At 40.5% G+C, this 15,638-nt stretch overlaps 1 pseudogene across 1 annotated transcript; it reads left to right on the top strand.

The window, feature by feature from the left end:
* Nucleotides 1-10,998: 10,998 nt before the first annotated feature.
* On the top strand, nucleotides 10,999-11,686 carry LOC308238194 (grpE protein homolog 1, mitochondrial-like; annotated as a pseudogene). Its single transcript has one exon. The product of its transcript is annotated as a grpE protein homolog 1, mitochondrial-like (transcript).
* Nucleotides 11,687-15,638: the final 3,952 nt, after the last annotated feature.

Below are 15,638 nucleotides of genomic sequence, written 5' to 3'. Positions count from 1 at the left end.
TATTTTTATTTATTTTGTATTCGTTTCGTGTATACAGCCTAGTGGTTAGACAATCATAGAAATTCGTGCACAGGTAGGGTTCCTAGGCCTGGCCGGCGATCAGGACTGATCTGTGGGGTGATGGGCGGGGCAATCAGGGGGCCCCACTGGCACCCACCTTGGCTGGCCTGGGGCCTGCGGGCTAGGGGCAGCTCCTGTGTTGAGCATCTGCCCCCTGGTGGTCTGTGCATCATAGTAACTGGTTGTTCTACCGGTCATTCCGCCATTTGGTTGATTTCCATATTAGGCTTTTATTATATAGGATAGTGTTCCCCTTGATAGTTCCAGTACCCCACTGGCACCATTCATAGTTATCACAATATTATTGGCTATATTTCCTATGATGACTATTTTGTAACTACCAGTTTGTGCTTCTTAGTCCCTTCACCTCTTTTACCCAGTGCTCTATAATCGCCTCTCCCTTCTGACAACCACTACTTCTCTCTCTCTGAGTCTGTTTTAATTTTGTTTGTTTATTTTGTTCTTTAGATTCCACATATAAGTGAAATCATATAGTATCTGACTGACTGACTTATTTCACTGAACGTAATACCCTTTCAGTCCATTTATGCTGTTGCAAATGGTGAGTTCATTCTTTGTTTTTTTAGATTATAAAATTTTTCCCCTTTATTGATTAAGATATTACAAATGTGTCCTTATCCTCCCCCCCGCAATCCTGCCCTATCCCCCTGTTGTCTGCATCCATTGGTTATGCTTATATGCATGCATACAAGTCCTTTGGTTGATCTCTCCCCCTTACCCCCACCCTCCCCTACCTTCCCTCTGAGGTTTGAACATCTGATCAATGCTTCTCTGTCTCTGGATCTGTCTTTGTTCATCAGTTTATGTTGTTCATTATAATCCACAAATGAGTGAGATCATGTGATATTTATCTTTCTCTGACTGACTTATTTCACTTAGCGTAATGCTCTCCAGTTCCATTCATGCTGTTGCAAATGGTAGGAGTTCCTTCCTTTTTATAGCAGCATAGTATTTCATTGTGTAGATGTACCATCATTTTCTAATCCACTCATCTGCTGATGGGCATTTAGGCTGATTCCAAATCTTAGCTATTGTAAATTGTGCTGCTGTGAACATAGGGGTGCATATATCCTTTCTGTTTGGTGTTTCTAGTTTCTTGGGATATATTCCTAGAAGTGGGATCACTGGTTCAAATGGGAGTTCCATTTTTAGTATTTTGAGGAAATGCCATACTGTTCTCCACAGTGGCTGCACCAGTCTGCATTCCCACCAACAGTGCACGAGGGTTCCTTTTTCTCTGCATCCTCGCCAGCACTTGTCATTTGTTGATTTGTTGATGATAGCCATTCTGACAGGTGTGAGATGATACCTCATTGTCGTTTTGGTTTGCATCTCTCAGATGATTAGTGACTTTGAGCATGTTTTCATGTCTCTTGGCCTTCCTTATGTCTTCTTTCAAAAAGTATCTATTTAGGTCCATTGCCCATTTTTTGATTGGGTTGTTTATCTTCCTTTTGTTAAGTTGTATGAGTTCCCTGTAAATATTGCAGATTAAACCCTTATCGGGATAACATTGGTAAATATGTTCTTCCATGCAGTGGGCTTTCTTGTTGTTTTGTTGATGCTTTCTTTTGCTGTACAGAAGCTTTTTATTTTGATGTAGTCCTATTTGTTTATTTTCTCTTTAGTTTCCATTGCCCTAGGAGCTGTATCAGTGAAGATATTACTTCGGCATATATCTGAGATTTTTCTGCCTGTGGATTCCTCTAATATTTTTATGGTTTCCTGTATTACGTTTAAGTCCTTTATCCATTTTGAGTTTATTTTTGTGTATGGTGTAAGTTGGTGGTCTAGTTTCATTTTTTTGCATGTGTCTGACCAAATTTCCCAGCACCATTTATTGAAGAGACTGTCTTGACTCCATTGTATGTTCTTGCCTCCTTTGTCAAATATTAATTGAGCATAGTGGTTTGGGTTGATTTCTGGGTTCTCTATTCTATTCCATTGGTCTATATGTCTGTTCTTATGCCAGTACCAGGCTGTTTTGAGAACAGTGGCTTTAGAATACAGCTTGATATCTGGTATTGAGAGCCCTCCTACTTTGTTCTTCTTTCTCAGGATTGTTGTGGCTATTCAGGGTCTTTTTTTATTCCAGATGAATTTTTGGAGAGTTCTTTCTAGATCTGTGAAATACGCTGTTGGTATTTTAATGGGGAGTGCATTGAATCTGTAGATTGCTTTGGGTAGTATGGACATTTTAATGATGTTGATTATACCAATCCATGAACATGGCATATTCTTCCATCTGTTTATGTCTTCCTCTATCTCTTTTTTCAGTGTCCTGTAGTTTCCCACGTATTGGTCTTTTACCTCCTTAGTTAAGTTTATTTCTAGGTATCTTAATTTTTTTGTGTGCAATGGTAAATGGGATTGTTTTTTAAATCTCTCTTTCTGTAAGTTCACTATTGGTGTATAGAAATGCCATGGACTTCTTGGCATTAATTTTGTATCCTGCTACATTGCCGAATTCATTTATTAAGTCTAATAATTTTTTGATGGAGTCTTTAGGGTTTTCTATGTACAGTATTATGTCATCTGCGAATAATGACAATTTTACTTCTTCTTTTTTAATTTGGATGCCTTTTATTTCTTCTTCTTGTCTGATCGCTTTGGCTAGCACTTCCAGTACTATGTTGAACAGGAGTGGTGAAAGCGGGCATCCCTGTCTTGTTCCTGTTCTTAAGGAAAATGGTTTTAGTTTTTGCCCATTGAGTATGATGTTGGCTGTAGGTCTATTCCCACTTTGCTGAGCATTTTTATCAGAAAAGGGTGTTGGACTTTGTCAAATGCCTTTTCTGCATCAATTGATATGATTAAGTGATTTTTGTCTCTCAATTTGTTTATGTGATGTATCACACTTATTGATTTGCGGATATTGTACCAGCCTTGCATCCCTGGAATAAATCCCACTTGGTCATGGTGTATGATCTTTCTAATGTACTGCTGGATCCGATTTGCTAGAATTTTGTTGCGGATTTTGGCATCTATGTTCATCAGGGATATTGGCCTGTAATTCTCTTTCTTTGTGGTGTCTTTATCTGGTTTTGGGATTAGGGTCATGCTGGCTTCATAGAAAGAGCTTGGAAATGAGTCTTCTTGAATTTTTTGGAATAGTCTGAGAAGGATTGGTTTTAGTTCTTTGAATGTTTGGTAAAACTCCCCTGTGAAGCCGTCTGGTCCAGAGCTTTTGTTTGCTGGAAGCTTTTTGATTACTGTTTCAATTTCATCAGTAGTTATCGACCAATTCAGGTTTTTTGATTCTTCCTGATTGAGTTTTGGAAGCTTGTATTTTTGTTTTTTTTTTTGTTTTTTAAGGAATCAGGGATTTGTCCTGAATATTTTTTATTGGAAGGAAAACAAAATGCAAGAGAAAGAGTTTGGTCAAATGGTTCTGCTCTCTCTCTCTCTTTTTTTTAAATTTAATAAATCTTTATTGTTCAGATTATTACAATTGTTCCTCTTTTTTCCCCCATAGCTCCCCTCCACCCGGTTCCCACCCCACCCTCTGCCCTTACCCCCCACCCCCACTGTCCTCATCCATAGGTGTACGATTTTTGTCCAGTCTCTTCCCGCACCCCCCACACCCCTTTCCCCCCGAGAATTGTCAGTCTACTCCCTTTCTATGCCCCTGATTCTATTATATTCACCAGATTATTCTGTTCATCAGATTTTTTTTATTCACTTGATTTTTAGATTCACTTGTTGATAGATATGTATTTGTTGTTCATAATTTTTATCTTTACCTTTTTCTTCTTCTTCCTCTTCTTAAAGAATACCTTTCAGCATTTCATATAATACTGGTTTGGCGGTGATGAACTCCTTTAGCTTTTTCTTATCTGTGAAGCTCTTTATCTGCCCTTCAATTCTGAATGTTAGCTTGGCTGGGTAGAGTAATCTTGGTTGTAGGTTCTTGCTATTCATCACTTTGAATATTTCTTGCCACTCCTGTATGGCCTGCATAGTTTCTGTTGAGAAATCAGCTGACAATCGTATGGGTGCTCCCTTGTAGGTAACTAACTTTTTCTCTTGCTGCTTTTAATATTCTCTCTTTGTCTTGTGCTCTTGGCATTTTAATTATGATGTGTCTTGGTGTGGTCCTCTTTGGATTCCTTTTGTTTGGGGTTCTCTGTGCTTCCTGGACTTGTAAATCTATTTCTTTCACCAGGTGGGGGAAGTTTTTGGTCATTATTTCTTCAAATAGGTTTTCAGTATCTTGCTTTCTTTCTTCTTCTGGCACCCCCATATTTCGGATGTTGGTATGATTGAAGTTGTCCCAGAGGCTCCTTACACTATCTTCATATTTTTGGATTCTTTTTTCTTTTTGCTTTTCCTGTTGGGTGTTTTTTGCTTCTTTGTATTTCAAATCTTTGACTTGATTCTTGTGATCCTCTAGTCTGCTGTTAGATCTCTGTATAATATTTTTATTTCAGTCAGTGTATGCTTAATTTCTAGTTGGTCCTTTTTCACATCCTCGAGGGTCTCACTAAATTTATTGGCCTTTTCTAGAAAATTCTTGAAAAACATTATAACCATGGTTTTGAACTCTATATCCAGTCTTTTGCTTTCCTCCATTTCTTTCATTTGTGACCTGTTTCTTTGTCTCCGCATTCTGGCTGCTTCCTTGAGTTGATAGAGTGGCTTTGTGTGCTAGGTGTCCTATAGGGCCCAGTGGCTCAGCCTCCCCAGTTACCTGAGGTGGACACTCTTGATGCACCCCTTTGTGGGCTGTGTGCACAGTCTTGTTATAGTTAAGCCTTGTTTGTTGTTGGTATCACTGGGAGGAATTGACCTCCAGGCCAATTGGCTGTGAGGACCAGTTGTGTCTACAATGGGAGAACTTCTGTGCTGGAAAAACCCTTATGAGACAAGACTTGCAAAAGCCTCTGTGCTCAGCTTGGATGGGGCGGAGTTTCAGGGTGGAGCAGACAGCATTGGCTTCCCATCAGCCCTGCCCTAAGAGGCCCCTGGGTTCAGTGTCCTGCGGTAATCACTGCAAGCACCCCTGAGAGAAAGCTGCCCTTGAGTTTTGCCTGCTGCCAGATAGTCCAGTTTCTCCCTGAATGAGTCTGGGTTCCCAGAGTCTCACCCGGAACTGGAGTTCAGAGCAGTTGGGAGATTGTGTCTCCCTCCGGCTTGAAAAAGCCAGCCGTGTACTCAGTTACCAGCCCTCTCCACACGTGCGCGTCTCTGTACCTCTGCCTCCTTCAGCTCCTCTGAGTCTCAGTGTGCTTTTCTTTTTCCTTCTAGTTGTAGAATTTCCACTCAGCCAGCCCTCCTGTGGTTCTGGATGATGTCCGTTTTGCCTTTTAGTTGTAGTTTTGAAATTGTTGTGCTTGGCAGCAGTTTAGGTGTTTATCTATGCCGCCATCTTGGTTTCTCTGGAAGCTTGTATTTTTCTAGGAATGTTTCCATTTTGTCGAGGTTGTCCAGTTTGTTGGAGTAGAGTTCGTATTATTTTTATTTTTATTTTTATTTTATAATCCTGTGTATATCAGTGGGGTCAGTTGTTACTTCACCTCTTTCATTTCTGATTTTGTTTATTTGGGTCCTCTCTCTTTGTTTCTTGGTGAGCCTGGCTAGAGGTTCATCAATCTTGTTTATCCTTTCAAAGAACCAGCTCTTGGTTTTGTTGATCTTTTGTATTATTTTTTTGTCTCTATTTCTGCTCAGATCTTTATTATCGTTATTTCTGCTCTGATCTTTATTATCTACTTCCTTCTAGAAGATACTGTGGGATTTTCTTGTTGTTCTCTTTCTAATTCTTTAAGTTGCAAGGTTAGATAATTTATTACCATTTTTTTCTTGTTTTTTGAGGTAGGCCTGTAGAGCTATGAACTCCCCTCTCAGGACTGCTTTCACTGTGTCCATAGATTTTGGATTGTTGTGTTTTCATTGTCATTTGTTTCCAGGATGCTTGTTATTTCTTCTTTGATCTCTTTGGTAACACAACCATTGTTTAATAGCATGCTATTTAGCCTCCAAGTGTTTGATTGTTTTCATTGTTTTTATTGTAGTTGATTTCCAGTTTTATGCCATTGTGATCTGAGAAGATGCTTGTTATGATTTCTATCTTCTTGAATTTGAAGAGACTTTGCCTGTGTCCTAACATGTGGTCTATCTTTGAAAATGTCCTGTGTGCACTGGGGAAGAATGTATATTCTGTGGCTTTGGGGTAAAATATTCTGAAGATGTCAATTAAGTCCATCTGATCTAGTGAGTCATTTAGGATTGCTGTTTCTTTGCTTATTTTTTGTTTAGATGATTTATCCAGTGGTGTCAGTGGGGTATTAAAGTCCCCTACTATGACTGTATTGCTATTGATATCTCCCTTGATATCTTCCAGAAGTTGTTTTATGTATCTGGGTGCTCCTTTATTGGGTGTATATATATTTACCAGAGTTATACCTTCTTTTTTTTCCCCTAAATTTTATTTTATTGTTTAAAGTATTATAAATAGTAGTACATATGTCTCATTTTTTCCCCATTGACCTTCCCCCGGCTCCCTTACCCACCAGCACATGCCCTCAACACCCTCCCTCCCCGCAATGTCTTGCGTCCATTTGTTATGCTTATATGCATGCATGCAAGTCAGAGTTATATCTTCTTGTTGAATTGCTCCCTTTAGTATTATGTAGTGGCCTTCATTATCTCTTGTTATGACCTTTACTTTGAGCTCTATTTTGTCAGATATAAGTATTGCAACCCCAGCTTTTTTCTCATTTCTATTTGCCTGAAAAATTTTTTTTTCCATCCCTTCACTATCAGTCTGTGTGAATCCTTTGTTCTGAGGTGGGTCTCTTGAAGACAGCAAATATATAGGTCATGTTTTCTTATCCTTTCAACTACCCTATGTCTTTTGATTGGAGCATTTAATCCATTTATGTTTAATGTTATTATTGATAAGTACTTGTTTGTTGTAATTTTATTCTTAATGTTTGTGTTTCTTCTTGCCTTTCTGTTTCTTCCTTTTACAGCAGTCCCTTTAGCATTTCTTGCATTGCTGGCTTGGTAGTAATAAACTCTCTTAGCCCTTTTTTGTCTGTGAAGCTCCTGATTCCACCTTCAGTTTTGAATGATAGCCTTGCTAGGTATAGTATTCTTGGATTCAGTCCCTTGCTTTGCATCACTTTGTATATTTCATTCCATTCCCTTCTGGCCTGGTGTGTTTCTCTTGAGTCAGTTGATATTCTAATGAGAGATCCCTTGTAGGTAACTTTCTGTCTCACTCTGGCACCCTTTAAGATTCTTACTTTGTCGTTGATGTTTGCCAATTTAACTATGATGTGTCTTGGTGTTGGTCTTTTTGGGTTCATCTTGTTTGGGACTCTATGTGCTTCTTGGACTTGCGTAGTTTTTTTCTTGCCAATATCAGGGAAGTTTTCTGTCATTATTTCTTCAAACAGGTTTTCTATTCTTTGCTTCTCTTCCTCTCCTTCTGGTACCCCTATTATGTGGATGTTGTTTCATTTTGTGTTGTCCCAAAGATCCCTTAGGCTCTCCTCTTGCTTTTTAAATTTCCTTTCCAGTTGCTGCTGCGTTTGTGTGTTTTTTTTTCCTACCTTGTCTTCTAGTTTGCTAATGCGGTCCTCAGCCTCTTCTAGTCTACTATGTAAGTCTTCCATTGTGTTCTTTATTGCAGCTATATTGTTCTTAATTTTCTCTTGGTTCCTTTTCATGTTGGTGACATTCTCATTCAGCTCCTTATAATTCTCATTGGGTTGTGTTTATTTGTCATTGGGTTGTGTGTATTTGTCATCCAGCCGTTTGAGTATCCTTATAACCATTACTCTGAATTCTTTCTCTGACATGTTACTTGCCTCTATTTCATTTAACTCCCTTTCTGGTGATTCTTCTTTTTCTTTCCTTTGGGAATTGCTTTTTTGTCTCCCCATGTTTTGCTGTAACGTTTTAATTGTTTCTGTGTCCTAGATCCGACTGCTTTGCTACCCAGGTTCTTTTGGGGATGGTGCTACTGGTGTGATCTCTCAGGTCTTCTGGGCTTGGTAATTTAGCACAGCTCCCTACTTGAGCTATTTGGGTTCTCTTGATGTCGGCCTGCAAGCTGGAAAGGCACAACTGTGGTGTCCAGATGTCAGCAGCTGGGGAGGGGTATGTCCTAATTTTTGTTTCCTTGTGCCCTTGGTTGAAATTGCGTGTGCCCAGAAGCGCCTCACAGAGGCACCCAGGAGCCGTCTGTGAGGGTGGTGTGGCTCAGGAGGCCTGCGCTCTGGAAAGGCGTGACTGTGGTGTCCAGAGTTTTATAGCTATGGGGTGGGAAGACTCAGTTTTTGCTGCTGATTCCCTGGTTGGATACATGTGCACCCAATGGCAGCTCACAGGGGCACCTGTGGTGCATTTGCCAGTGTGGTGCACTGACACACTCTGAAGGGCCCTGGCGCTGAAGCCACATGATTGAGGTGTCTGTGGGCAGGTATCCAGGAAGAGGGAATTCAGAATTTCTACTGCTGGGGCAGTGTGCCCTTGTTGGAATAAGAGCATGCCCAGCAGGGGTTCACAGTGGCACCCAAGAGCTGCCTGTGGATCAGTGGGCTCAGGAGGCCTGCACGCTGAAAAAGTGTGACTGTAATGTCCAGAGTTATGCAGCTGTGGGGTAGGAAGACTCAGTTTTTGCTGCTGTGCCCATGGTTGGATACACACACTCCCAGTGGCGGCTCATAGGGGCACCCACAGTGTGTTTGCCAGCGCGGCGCACTGATGCACTCTGAAGGGCCCTGACACTGAAGCCACACGATTGAGGTATCTGTGGGCAGGTATCCAGGAAAAGGGAATTCAGAATTTCTACTGTGTGGCAGTGCATCCTTGTTTGTATAAGATTGCACCCAGCGAGGGCTCACAGTGGCACCCAAGAGTGGCCTGTGGAGCTATGGGTTCAGGAAGTCTGCGCTCTGGAAAAGCCAACTGTGGCCGTGTGTTTGCCAGTGTGGCATACTGTCACACTCTGAGGGGCCCTGGTGCTGAAGCCATGCAATCGAGGTGTCTGTGATCGAGGCAGGTATCCAGGATGTGCAAATTCAGAATTTCTACTGCCAGGGCAGTGCGCCCTTGTTTATATAAGATCACGCCAGCGGGGGCTCACAGCAGCTCCCAATAGCAGCCTGTGGAGCGATGAGATCAGGAGGCCTGCACGCTGGAAATGCACAACTGTGGTGGTGCATTTGCTGACATAGCGCTCTGTCACACTCTGAGAGGCCCTGGCGCTGAAGTTGCGTGACCAGGGTGTCTGTGGGCAGTTATTCAGGAAGAGGGAATTCAGAATTTCTACTGCAGTGCAACCTTGTTTGTATAAGATTGCACCCAGCGGGGGCTCACAGGGGCATCCAAGAGCTGCCTGTGGATTGGTGAGCTCAGGAGACCTGCCCGCTGGAAATGTGCGACTGTGGTGTCCGGTGGTCTGCCGCTGGGGAGAGGGGAAGTTGCACTTACTGCTGCAGGAGCAGTGCACCTTTGGAGTTAGAGGTCCTAGAGTCTGCGGTTCTGCGGGTGGGGCAGCAGGATTTTGGCTGGAGTGGCTGCTGGGTTGTGGGCAGTGTCCAAGGGCTGTCTGGGTTGTGGTGTTGATGAGTTCCCAGAAGAGGCCACTCTCCCCTTCAAGATGATGTGGGCTCCGTGCCCAAGTTCTGCAGCCCGGGGGATGTCCGCAGCAGTGGAAGGTCTCCCTGTCCAAGAGAGCTTGGTCTGCTAGCCCCTGCTGCTCTTGTCAGATTTAACTGTCCCTCCCTCACTCATACACACTAACACACATATCCACACACTCTCCTTTCACCCCCTCACTCACTCACTCACATCCTCTCCCTCACCTCTGTCCTGCTAGCCACCCTCTTAGGCTAGCTCTTTTTGTTACAGTAAACTTTTAATTGAAGGGTAACATACAAATAGGAAGTGCACACATATACAGACTGATGAATTCATGAGCACAGCCTTAAAAATACCTCCCAGATTAAGAACTAGAACCTTGCCAATGCACTAGATATCCTTTGTGCTTTCTTCCAGGTAACCTGACTTCTATTTCCATAAGCTGATTCATCCTGTTTTTGAACTTTATAGAAATGAACTCATCTAAAATTTATTCTTTTTACCTGGCTTCTTTTGTCCAATATTATATTTGTAAATTTTATTTATCTCTTAAAATATATTTTTATTGATTTCAGAGAGGAAGGGAGAGAGAGATGGAAACATCAATGATGAGAATCATTGATCAGCTGCCTTCTACATGTCTCTGACTGGGGATCAAGCCCTCAACCTGGGCATGTGCTCTGACTGGGAATTGAACCATGACCTTCTGGCCTCCTGGGTCCATGCTCAAACACTGACACACTGTCTGGGCATAAATTTTATTTATGTAGCTATAGTTTATTCTTTTGTATTGCTCTATTCCATGGTAAAATATATCACAATGTATTTATCCATGCTACTGATGATGGACATTTGGGTTGTTTCCAGTTTGGGGCTATTTGGAGGAATGGAGTTGTTGGGTGATAAGAGTATGTGTGTGTTTCTGTTGGTAGTTGATGCCAAATACTTTTTCACAGTGTATGTATTCATTTTCATTGCACCAGCAGTATATGGGTGTTCCAGTTGGTCTAAGTCCTTAACAAGACTTGGTATTGTCCTTTTAAAAGAATTAAGCTATTGCCCTGGCCAGGTGGCTCAGTTGGTTGGAGAGTCATTCCATACACCAAAAGGTTGGGGATTTGATATCCAGTCAGGGCACAGGTTGTGGGTTTGATGCACCATCGGGTCATGTACGGGAGGCAATCGATCAATGTTTCTTTGTCACATCTCTCTCCCCCTTTCTCGCTCTCTGAAAATCAATAAAAACATATCCTCAGGTTAGGACTTAAAAAAAAAAGTGGCCCCTGAGGGGGCGGGCCAGCGACCTCCGTGCGCTTGCGTAGTATGTGCACAGTACCGGCGCGGGTGGCAGTCCTGGCAGCTCTGCTCCGGAGGTGGGTGCGAGCAGCCTCCTGGCTTTGGCGTTGTCTCTTAGGCCCGCTCCTCAGCTGTTATGCAAAACAGAACAGTGGCCAGAAAGAGGACGTGGGTCAGACTGACCAGAAGACAGACACTTCCTCTGCAGAGAAGCCACTATGGAGAAGATCAAGTTAGAAGAGCCGCTGAAGGACACTCTGGAAAACATAAGCGAGCTTTGGCAGATACTGAGAACCTGCGGCAGAGGACCCAAACGTGGGTGGAGGAGGCACAGTTATATGGCATCCAGGGCTTCTGCAAGGACTTGGTAGAAGCCGCAGACATTCTGGAGGAGGCAACACAGTGTGTTCCCAGAGGACAACCCTCACCCCAAGAACCTCTATGAGGGACTGGTAATGACCGAGGCCCAGGTCCAGGCGTTAGCCAGGCAGGGCCTGCTCAGGCTGGATGCTGTGGGCGCCAAGTTCAACCCCTACGAACAGGAGACCGTGTTCCGCCCGCTGGTTGGGGGGAAGGAGCCGGGCACGTGGCGCTGGTGAGCAAAGTGGGCTACCAGCTGCAAGGCGCACCCCGACCCCCCTGGTGGGGTGGTGAAGGAAGCGTAGCTTCTCTCAGGCTCGGTGGGTTTTGGGTCGTCACTGGCGGTAACTCTTAAAAGGCTGGTTCATCCGTGAATACTCCTGACCTTTCCCAAACCTTGTTGGAAAGCTTTAGTAACCAGCAGCTCAACAGGAAGTTAGGCCCATTGCTCAGCTATTACTGGACTCTAATTTGGGAGACAGTTTGTTGATTTTCTGTACACGTTTAATAGTTCACATGCTTACAGAGCAGGCCAAGGGGACACCACTGGACCCTAGGGTACCAAGAGGAATGCGGCATCTGCTCGAAGCCAGATGACATCAAAGTATTTTAAACGAATGGTCTTCCGGAATTGTGCTGTTTGGCTAGCAGGCCAACCATCTACGCTGTGCGCCTCTGCTTCTCAGTGTAGTGTAGTGTGCAAGCTCGGGAATCCTCAGCCCCCTACACTACATTCAGGGAAGGAAAGGCAGGAGCTTAAACTTTGTTCTTGCTCAGAAAAATTGTATGTCCTTGGTGTGTAGAACATAGGTGAGTTCACCTGTAATTACTATACAGCTGCTAAAAATGATCTACTTGTGACTTTTCTTTGGAGCTGTGAAATGAGCATATGTACCTTAAAAATTCTCACCACCTTGTTCTTCCAGTAACCGAATTTGACGAAAACAGTTACTCTTTTCCTGTTTTGTTCAAATATGTGTAGAAATTTTTATCTCTTATATTCAGCTAGGTACTAATGACCTGAAGGTATGTCCCTAGTAAGGTGGTCTTTCTCAAAATCTCAGGACTGCATGCTTGGTAAACCCTACTGTTTATTTTCCTGAAGAAAAAGAAAAAACAATTAAGCTATTTTGGTATGTGTATAGGGGTATTTCTTGAAAACAGGAGTGTGTAGGCCATAGCTGACCTGTGGGAGTGGCCCACCAATGGGTGAAGAAGGAAGTCAGAAGGCACAGGCTGAACAGCTGGACCTGTGATAATGGTGGGTAAATGTTAAAATAGTTTTCCTGAACTCATTTCCCACCTTCAGTATTTCACCATTCATTATGTATGACATTGACTCTAATTTTATTTTAGCTGCCCTTTATCAAAATGTTTTAGTTTGCTAAAATGAAACTATAAATGGGTATTTAACTTTTTAAAAAGATTTTCTCCATCTATTCAGATGATTCTATGCTTTTTTACTTCTTTTTGGTCTTTTATTCCACTAATGTGGGGAATTATAGTGTTTTCTTTTCAGATGTGAAACCAAATTTGTACTCTTGGAATAAACTAAACTTGTCCATGATATACTAGTAATACCCTTTTTGTGTATTACTGCATTTGATTTGATAAAATTTTTCTTAGGAGTTTGGCATCTGGGTCTATGAGAGAGATCCGATGGTAATTTTCTTGTAAGTTTTTGGTATGTGGATGTTTGTATCAAGGTTATGCTGACCTGAAAAAAATGAATTGAGAAGTGTTTCATCTTTTCATATTTCCTAGTAGAGATTGTGTAAGCTTAGTATTATTTCTTTTTTAAGTGCTTGGAAGGATTCACTAGTGAAGATAATCTGGGCCTGGAGATTTCTTTGTGGGAATATTAATTACAGATTCTATTTTTTTAATAGATATGGATGTATTAAGATGTCTTATTTGTTCTAGTTTTGGTAAGGTGTATTTTTCTAGTTTGTATATTTCATCTAAATTGTCCAATTCTATTGGCATAAAGTTGTTATAAAAGTCTGTTAGCATCTTTAAAATGCCCGCAAGATCTTGCTTGGCACTTACCAATTTTATTAGCCTTTCCAAAGAACCAATTTGGGGCTTTCTTGATTTTATTTATTGCAAGTTTGCTTTCTATTCCATTGATTTTTGTTTTTATCTTTATTATTTTCTTCCTTATACATTTTAAGTTTAATTTGTTGTTCTTTTTCTAACTTTTTGAAGTGGTATTTGTATTATTGAGTTCTATCGTCTCTTTTCTGATTCATCCATTTTAAGCTGTAAGTTTGTCTGATCAGAGCTTTACCTACTTACCAAACTTTTTGATATGCCTTATTTTTACTATCATTCAGTTCAAGATATTCCCAATTTCCTTTGTGATTTCTCCTTTGTTTCCAAGTAAGGTTAAGAAAATATTTAGTTATCTTATTATTGGTTTCTGGCATAATTGCACTGTTGTTGGACTATGCATATGAAAGTGATATTAGTTCTTGAATTTGTTTAAAGACTTCGTGTTTTATTGGTTTAGGGAACTGTCCCAGAGGCACTTGGAAGCGTGTGTATTGTGATGTCCTTGGGTGCACTGGGCAATTTCTATGGATTCACCTCCTGTTTCACTAATCCTTTGTATTTTTTTTTAGCTGCGTCCGGGCTGTTGTTTAACGTTCTCATGTAAAAAAAAGCCAGATTCATTGTGTGTGTAGGTCTTTATGCGCTTACTGCTTTTTTGCCTGCTTGTTTTTTTAGCTACTGAAAGAGGTTGTTAAAATATTATTTTGTATTTGCCTACTTTTTTTAGTTTCTTGATTTGTACATTTTGAAAGAATGCTATTATGTATATATGAATGCAGAATTGTTATTTCCTGATGGATTAACCTTTGTATTGAAATTTTCCTTTTTATATCTAGTTATGCATCTTACCTTCAAGTTTACTTGGCTTGAAATTAGTGTAACTATATACTGCTTTTCTTTTGGTTAGTGGTGTGTTTTTTCATCCTTTTAGTTCTGCTTTTTTAGGTTTTCATATTATGGGTGTATCTCATAAGCAGCATGTAATTGTTTTATTCTGATGTAGTCTGATAAGCTAGGTCTATTAATTGGCATGTTTAATCTATTTACATGTAATGTAATAACTGATATGTTTGGTTTTATATCTATAGTATTACAATTTTTTCTATATGCCCCACATTTTTTTCTTCTTTCTTGCCTTAATTTGAGCCAATCAATTTTAAAATTATACTAGTTTTTCTCTTATTAACCTTTTAATTACCCAATATGAAAACATAGCCTCTTTGTTTACTTGGGTCTGATATATATCAATATTCTGACCACTTTCCAGACAATCCAGAGCCTATTACACTGCAATTTATCTTTCCTCTGTCTTTTGTGTTTTTAATATTCATTTAAATCTACATATACTTAAAATTCCATAAGAAATTATTGCTGTTGTTTTCAGTGTTCATTTAGATTTACTGAAAGGCTTTTTCTGTTGTTCTTCAATCTTTCCTCCATTTTATCTGTGCTCATTTTCTTTTTGCCTAAAGAACCCCTGTTAATATTTGTTTTAGTTGGAACTGCTAGTAACAAATTCTCTCAGTTTCAATTTGTTTGAAAATACCTATTTTATTTAATCTCCAAAGGATATACAAGGGTGGGGAAAAGTAGGTCTATAGTTGTGAGTACTTGAAAGAGTTTATTCTTGTATTATTAATTTTTGTTATTTATTTGTATTGCAACTGTAAACCTACTTTTCCCCACCACTGTATTCAGTCTGTACAGAATTCGAACTTGGATAGCATTTTCCTTTCATTGTTTTTTTGTGCTTTCATCAAGTCTGTTGAGATATCAACTCTCATATAGTTGCTTCTTGGAAGTTAGTGGTGTTTTTTTTCTTCTTTTTCTCTGTGTGCTTTTAAAAGCTTTTTATTTCTTTTTTTAAATTAAAAATATTATTGCAAACCTTTGTTGCGCATGGTAAAAATGGAAGACATAATCCCTTAGAAGCTTTTCTACTTCATTTGTTTTCAGGTTTCATTAACTATGATGTACCTAGCTGTGGTTTTCTTTGTATTTATCTGACTTGAGGTTCTCAAAACTTCTTCAATCTCTGTCTTGATGATCTTACTCAGTTTCAAACATTTCTTGGCTGCGATTTCTACAAATATTGCTTTTTCTATGTGCTGTCTAGTCTTTAATTCTGGGGCTCCAGTTATACATATATTAGAACTTTTTCACGGTATCTCTTAGGCTTCTTATTTTCTTTTCTGATTTCCCATGTCATTTATCTCTAGTTTCAGTCTGGATATTTCCTACTGACTTATCTC

Source organism: Plecotus auritus, assembly GCF_963455305.1.
Source record: "Plecotus auritus genome assembly, chromosome: 13".
Taxonomy (NCBI): Eukaryota; Metazoa; Chordata; class Mammalia; order Chiroptera; family Vespertilionidae; genus Plecotus; species Plecotus auritus.
The sequence above is the reverse complement of the archived record's forward strand: the minus strand, read 5'-3'. Positions and strand labels throughout refer to the sequence as shown.